Genomic DNA, 8,377 nt, shown 5'->3' with positions numbered 1-8,377 from the left:
CAACATTCATGGTCATAGACTGGAAATCCGAGCACCGACTGTGGCAGCTAACAACTTTGAGATCAAATCAGGACTCCTCAACGTGATTGAGAACAACAAGTATCATGGCTTGGCTTTGGAGGACCCATTTGATCACTTGGACAAGTTCGACAGCTACTGTGGGTTGTCAAAAACCAATGGTGTGTCTGAGGATGCCTTAAAGCTCAAGCTATTCCCTACGTCAGTGGGAGAAGTCTCTACCCATCGACTCTATCACCACCTGGGATGACTGCAAGAAAGCATTCTTGGAAAAGTTCTTCTCTACTTCAAGAACTGCTAATCTGAGAAATGAGATTTCCAACTTTCAACAGAAGAACTTGGAAGGATTCAGTGAAGCCTGGAAGAGATTCAAGGGCTACCAAGCTCAATGCCCACACCATGGTTTCTCTAAGGAAAGCTTGCTGAGCACATTCTAAAGGGGTGCTCTTCCTAAGTACAAAGCCAGATTGGATACAACTAGCAATGAGTTCTTCTTGGGAAGAACTGAGTAAGATGCAGAAGAGCTGGTTGACAACATGGTAAAGAGTGATGCAGTCTACAGTGGAGACCATGACAGAGGCAGTAGAACAGATGACAAGCAGACGAGGAAGGAGTTAAAGGCTCTACAGGATAAGATAGACATACTCATTGCTGATAAATCCACCCAAGAGCAGCTGAACTTTGTTGGTAACCCAAACCAAGAGACACCACCTGTTGTCCATGAGGTTGAGGGTTTGGAAGGTCAAGAAGAGCTATGTTTCATTAACAACAATGGTAGCTGGTACAAAAAAGAGCCAAACTTTCAGTACAACAACTACCAACAGAAATCATATTTCAACAACCAACAGAGTGGTTATCAGCCTAGGAACAACCAGCAAAGAAGCTATCAGCCTCAGCAAAACCCTCCTCCTGGTTGCAACAACGAAGGACACCATTCTTCTCAACAACAAGCTAATCCTTCTACCTCTACTCCTCAAGACAGCAGCACTGATGTCCTACTGAAACAAATCTTGGAGTCTCAGACTAGAAGTGAGAAGCATGTTGGTTATGAGTTGAAGAACCTTCACTCAAAGATTGATGGGAGCTACAATGATCTCAACAACAAGTTCAAAGCTTTGGAGAACCAGCTTGCTGCCATGAACACTCACCAAAATCGTCAACAAGGTTCTTTACCTGGAAAATCTGAGCAAAACCCCAAAGAGACCTTGAAAGCTATCACCCTCAGGAGTGGTAAGGAGTTACCTCATAGAGCTCTCACCAAAGATGTTGAGAAACAAAGTGAGGGGGGTGGCCATCGACATAGATGATGAAGTGGTGATTGTTGATGAGAAGATCAATGATGAGATTTTGGAGAAGATTGTGGAAGCCAAAGGTAGAGGAAAGGTTGGGGAAGAGAAGAAAACAGTGAAAGATGGTGAAGTTGTTGTTCTAGCAAGTGAGAATTCTTTTGTTCCTCCTCCCTATGAATCCAAACTTCCATTCTCTGGTAGCTTCAAGAGGCAGCTGCTAGAGAAGTACAAAGCTCTATTTGAGAAGCAGATGAGTGAAGTTCAAGTCACAATGCCCGTTATTGATGTTTTCATGCTAATTCCTCAATATAGCAAGTTTCTGAAAGATGCTGTAGCTGCAAAGAAGAAAGAGATGGAGGGCATGATGATTCTCACTCATGAGTGCAGTGCCATCATCCAGAGGCTTGTTGTTCCAAAGAAGCTTGAAGATCCAGGATGCTTCACATTACCCTGTGCTCTTGGACCTATGGTATTTGATAGATGTCTCTGCGATTTGGGAGCTAGTGTCAGCTTGATGCCTTTATCTGTTGCTAAGAAGCTTGGTTTCACTCAGTACAAGAATTGTAGACTTTCTCTGGTATTGGCTGATCGTTCAGTGAAGTACCCTGTGGGTATCTTGGAAGACCTCCCCGTGATGGTTGGAAACTATGAGATCCATACAGACTTTGTGGTGCTTGAGATGGGTGAGGAAGCTCAAGATCACTTAATCCTTGGAAGGCCTTTCTTAACTACAGCATGAGCTATTGTTAATGTGAAAGAGGGCCAGGTTGATCTCCATTTGGGTAAAGGGCACATTCTCCACTTTGACATCAAGGAGGTAATGAAGAAACCAACAATTCAAGGGCAAGTCTTCTACATTGAAGAGATGGACGCCCTTGCTGATGAGCTCCTTGAAGACTTGTCACTAGAAGACCCTTTACAACATGCTTTGACGATAGAGAGAGGTTGAAGTGATTGAGAACCTGGAGAGTACTGCCTATGGGATGATGCTGGATTCACACAAAGGGTTTGTTAGTAAGGATCAGTATGAGGAGCTGCCACAAGTGGTTCATCAAGAAGCCTCAATCACTCAACAAGAGGACACCCAGCAAGATGACTGGAGCGAGCTTAAGGTGCCTAAAGTGGAGTTTAAACCTCTCCCCCATAGTGTAAGGTATGCATTCCTTGGTCCTAATGAAACTTATCATGTCATTGTGAGTAGTGAACTTACTGAAACTGAGCTATCTGAACTTTTGAAAACACTTAAAAGATTTAGAAAAGGAATCGGTTACTCACTTGATGACATCAAAGGAATATCACCATCTTTGTGCATGCATAGGATACGTATTGAGGATGAATCAATGACTTCTATCGAGCATCAAAGAAGGTTAAATCTTAACCTGAAGGATGTTGTAAAGAAAGAGATTCTTAAACTCTTAGATGCTGGTGTTATTTACTCTATTTCAGATTCTAAATGGGTATCTCATGTGCATGTTGTACCAAAGAAAGGTGGTATCACTGTAATTAGAAATGACAAGGATGAATTGATACCAACAAGAACCATCATAGGTCATAGAATGTGCATTGATTACCGAAAGCTAAACTCTGCATCTAGAAAAGATCATTTCTCATTACCATTTATTGATCAGATGCTTGAGAGACTTGCAAATCACCCATTCTATTGCTTTCTTGATGGATATTCAGGGTTCTTCCAAATCCCCATACATCCCAATGATCAAGAGAAAACGACATTCACATGTCCTTATGGTACCTTCGCATATCGAAGAATGCCATTTGGTCTATGTAATGCTCCAGCCACCTTTCAAAGGTGCATGATGTCAATCTTCTCTGATCTAATTGAGGATGTTGTGGAGGTGTTTATGGATGATTTCTCTGTCTACGGATCTTCGTTTTCTGCTTGTTTGTCAAATTTGTGCAGGGTCCTACAGAGATGTGAAGACACCAACCTTGTGCTGAATTGGGAGAAGTGTCACTTCATGGTTAAGGAAGGGATTGTGCTGGGACACAAGATTTTAGAGAAGGGGGTTGAGGTGGATGAGGCTAAGATCGATGTTATGGTTGGTTTGCCCCCACCAAAGACAGTGAAAGACATCAGAAGTTTTCTTGGTCATGATGGGTTCTACAGAAGATTCATCAAGGACTTCTCCATGATCACTAGACCATTGACCAGGCTGCTATGCAAAGAAGCCACTTTCAGCTTTGATGTGGAATGTCTAGAAGCCTTCAAGAAGCTGAAAGGTGAACTCATTAGTGCTCCAATTGTCCAACCACCTTATTGGGATCTCTCCTTTGAGATCATGTGTGATGCTAGTGACTATGCTGTGGGAGCTGTTTTGGGGCATAAGAAAGATGGCAAGACCCGTGTGATCTACTACGCGAACCAAACCCTGAATGATGCTCAGATGAGGTATTCCACAACAGAGAAGGAGATGCTAGCCATTGTCTTTGCCTTTGAGAAGTTCAGAAGCTACTTGGTGGGATCTAAAGTCATTGTCTACACAAATCATGCTGCTTTGAGACACCTTTTGGCCAAGAAGGATGCAAAACCCAGGCTCTTGAGATGGATCCTTTTTCTTCAAGAGTTTGATTTAGAGATCAAAGACAAGCCATGAGTTTAGAATGGTGTAGCTGATCACTTGTCCAGGCTGAGAGTGGAGTGTGGCATTCCTATTGACGAAGGACTTCCAGAGGAGCAGATCATGGCTATTGGAGCAGTGATGGCAGTTTGTGAGACCGGTAGAAAGCTTGAAGAAGTCAAGACAACAGAAGAGAAAGAACCTTGGTATGCTGATTTGGTGAACTACCTAGCCACAGGAAAAGAACCTTTGAACCTTGTGGGCTATGCCAAGAAGAAGTTCTACAAGGATGTGAAGAGGTACTACTGGGATGAGCCCTACCTCTACATTCTCTGAAAGGATCAACTTTATAGGAGAGTGGTTGCTAATGAGGAGATTGATGGGATCCTTACACAATGTCATGGATCATCCTATGGAGGCCACTTTGCTACCTTCAAAATTGTTGCAAAGGTGCTACAAGCTGGATTCTGGTGGCCACACATGTTTAAGGATACACAAGACTTTGTTTCAAAGTGTGATTCATGCCAAAGGAGAGGGAACATCACTAAAAGGAATGAGATGCCTCAAAATCAAATCCTTGAAGTTGAAGTGTTTGATGTGTGGGGTATTGACTTCATGGGACCATTTCCATCATCCTTTGGCAACAAATACATTCTTGTAGCTGTTGATTATGTCTCCAAATGGGTGGAAGCTATTGCAAGCCCCACCAATGATGCTAGAATTGTAACCAAGATGTTCAGGAGCATCATCTTTCCAGGGTTTGGAGTTCCAAGAGTTGTGATCAGTGATGGAGGCTCTCATTTCATCAACAAACTGCTTGAGAAACTTCTCAAGAAGAACGGTGTAAAGCACAAGGTAGCAACTCCTTACTATCCTCAAACAAGTGGTCAAGTTGAGATTTCTAACAGAGAGATCAAGTCCATTTTGGAGAAGATTGTGAGGATTACAAGGAAGGATTGGTCCATTAAGCTTGATGATGCGCTTTGGGCTTATAGGACAGCTTACAAAACACCTCTGGGGACCACACCTTTCAACCTAGTGTACGGGAAAGCTTGTCATCTGCCAGTGGAGATTGAGTACAAGGCACTATGGGCAGTAAAGTTCCTGAACTTTGACATCAAGAGTGCCAAGGAGAAAAGACTTCAGCTCACTGACAGCTTGATGAGATAAGAGTGGATGCTTTTGAAAACTCAAGGATCTACAAGGAGAAGACAAAATCTTTCCATGACAAGAATATCCTGAAGAGAGAGTTTAAAGAAGGAGATCAAGTTCTTCTCTACAACTCTAGGTTGAAGCTATTTCCAGGAAAGCTTAAGTCAAGGTGGTCCGGTCCTTTCAAGGTCAAGGAGGTTAGGCCATATGGGGCAATAGTTTTGTGGAGTACTGATGGAAGAGACTTCACAGTCAATGGGCAAACGGTTAAGCTCTACATGGCGACTGCGCCAGAGGAAGATGGGGTTTCAACTCCACTTTCTGATCCTACCCCGGCATGATCTAAAAGGAGGCAAAGTCAAGCTAGAGACTTAAAACAAGCTCACTTGGGAGGAAGTCCCATGTATATTCTTGTACATATTGCATTAGTATTTTCATTTTCATCATATTTCTAAAAAAAAAAAAAAAAAAAGAGTTGAAGTTGTGTGCAGGTGCTTGATCGAGCCGGTTTCAGTAAAGAATCAGGCATGGGAGCGAGGACCTAGAGCGACGACAAGAAGTCACTCCAGCTCCAGAGCGACGTCACCCCAGCGAGTGAAATAAGTCGCTCGTCCTTACGTCGTTTTGGGGATCAAAAAATACTCTCGGAGCGACCTCCTAGAGCGACGACGCGAAGTCACTCCAGCTCCGGAGCGACCTCACCACAGCGACACCCAGAGGTCGCTCGGGTTTGTGTCGAAAACAAGCCGGGAGCGACCTCCCGAAGCGACGTGCCGAGGTCGCTGCGCTTCAATTATTTGGTCGAACTTATGATTAATCAAAGGCCTTTTGGTCATTTGTTATGCACGTTTTTTACACTTTCTAAACCTATGTTTAAGTACCTTTTGTAAGCCATTGGAGGCTGATTATCTTTGATCTTAAGAAAAACCACCAAAAACCTCTTGGAAAGTTCATCTCTTTGATTCAATTGATCATTTTTGTTATTGCAATCCTGTTGTTTTCATATCGATTCTCTGTATTTCTCTACATGATTAATCTGAAATCTAATATGGGTTTAAGAGGAATAATGGAGATTAGTGAGTAATCACCTTTTGAATTCATGGGTTAGGGAGATTAAGGGTGATTAGGTTAGAGCTATGATGTTTTAGTGTAGATCATTCTTAGTCCTTGCTAGTAGAGTATTCATAATGCATCTTCTGAGTTGGCCTCTCAAAAGCTGATCTTTAGGCATTTTCCAGAAAACTCTTCTAAGCTTTTAGCATACTTTGCCAAAGACATTTGTTGTTAGAGATGCTAAGATAGCCATTTGACTTGTTAGTAATGATTGCTTTCATATTATTCAAACAAAGACATTTGATGTTTGAAATGTGTTAGTAAATGAACATTCATCTAGACATAGAGCTTGTTTAGAACTGTGTCTAAGTTTGATTGATCGTTTGTCATCCTTAGTTCGAAACTTGATCACCCAAGGTCTAATCCATATGCCCATGAGTTTTCTTTTTCCTTAGTCAAGAAAGTTCATTTATCGCTTTTATTATTCTGCAACTGCATTAGCATTGGTCATTAGTTTAGAAATCTTTTAAATCACCGTTTGCACTTAGATTAAGTGAGTACTTGCATTCTCAGTGCTTTTAAATCCCTTAGAATTGGTTCGACAATCTTTTATACTACATCATTTGTCTTAGGAGCCTTGAAAACTCTTAACATCAGTATGAGATGGATGTTTATTGTTCCAACAATTTTAAATAGTCCCAATCCCAAAGAAGAAGAAAAAAAGAATCTGTTGGAATTCATTAGTGGCCACGTCAGAGAATCCGTCATGGCTGAGTCAGGATTTTGTGATGGAAATCAAACAGGATTGAGTAACTTAAACCAAGACAAGGACGTCATGTTAGGAAAAGGAAATGTCACTTTTATGGAGATATGGAAGTCGACATGATCCTGGAAATATTACTTTCATTGAGTTATGGAAGTTGCAAGTATTTTAGAATAAATCCTAATAGGTTTATGAAAAGGAGCGAATGCCCTAATCCGACCAGGTTAACCTAATAGACTCCTACTATATAAGAGTAGCTCATGTGTACTCTTTCTCTTTTGTCCAAGAAAAGACCTTGCTTGGTTTGTGAGCTTTGGTTGTGAGAGGAAGAGAGGTTCTATATTCTTTGTACTTAAGATTATAGTGAATTTGCCTCTTGCCAGGCCCCAGTGGACGTAAACCATTCTAGGTGAACCACTGGGTAAACAATTTCTTGTGTTCATCTTCTATCTTTTCCGCATTCTTCTTCATATCTCTATTATTCTACAAACTTAACTTTCTTACTTACGTCGTCGAGTTCGTCATAGAGTGTATCAGCGAGTTTGTGTGTCTGATTCTGGTTCTTGAGTCAAACAGCTTTATCGTTGTGGATTCAACAAAGTGGTATAAGAGCCTTGGTTGGTGTTGTTGTTAATGTTGAAGTCAAGAATTGAGGTGGAGCGTTTTGATGCTTGCGCATCTGTCTATTCTTGGTTTAAAGGATTTGTTAAAAGAGTCTACGTCACCTTCTGCGTCAGTGATGAGGAAGGATGAAGACGGAGATGTATTCATGGAGAGGTTGGTGAAAGAGGAAGCTGAAAGGCTTGAAAGATCAGAGAAGGCGATGAATCTGATCATTCTCAATGTTGGAGATCATGTGCTAAGGAAGATCGAGTTGTGTACGTCAGCTGCTTCTACATGGTCTACACTGTAGAGGTTATATCTTTCGAAGACTCTACCGAATAGAATTCACTAGCAGCACAAATTCTACACCTTCAAGATGGTCGATACACGAAGTATGGATGAGAATATCGATGACTTCTTGAAGATTGTCTCTTACCTGTCAATCGTGAATGTAACTGTGTCAGAGGAGGTACAAGCGATTCTGCTCCTGAATTTGCTTCCTTCACGGTTCAACTCTCTCAAGGAAACGCTTAAGTATGGTAAGGATACATTGTCGTTGGAAGAGGTGACAAGTGCAGCAAGGTCTAAAGATCAGGATCTGAAGTCCTCTATGGCTTCACATGATAGTGGTGAAGGATATTATGCTAGAGGAAGGACTGAGAAGAGGGATCATGTGAGGAAAGAAAAGGGCAAGTCTAGATCGATCTAAGGGTCTAGGATAACTTGCTGGTTCTGCAAGAAGCAGGGGCACACCAAGAGGGAGTGCTACGCCTACAAGAAGAAGTATGGCGGAGGAGAAGACGAAGCTGAAGCAGCCGTTGTGATAGATCGTGAATCAGCGGATGATGCACTGTCGGTAGCAGATACGTGGTATCATGATAAGTGGGTGATTGATTCTGGATGCTCCTACCACATGACGTGTA

The 8,377-nt window shown here is 42.0% G+C and overlaps 1 non-coding gene across 1 annotated transcript; it reads right to left on the bottom strand.

Moving 5' to 3' along the window:
* Positions 1-317: 317 nt before the first annotated feature.
* LOC125582676 lies at positions 318-424 on the bottom strand. The gene has a single exon (XR_007320132.1). It is a non-coding gene; the product is annotated as a small nucleolar RNA R71 (small nucleolar RNA).
* Positions 425-8,377: the final 7,953 nt, after the last annotated feature.

This window comes from Brassica napus, chromosome C2 (assembly GCF_020379485.1).
Source record: "Brassica napus cultivar Da-Ae chromosome C2, Da-Ae, whole genome shotgun sequence".
Lineage (NCBI taxonomy): Eukaryota > Viridiplantae > Streptophyta > Magnoliopsida > Brassicales > Brassicaceae > Brassica > Brassica napus.
The sequence above is the reverse complement of the archived record's forward strand: the minus strand, read 5'-3'. Positions and strand labels throughout refer to the sequence as shown.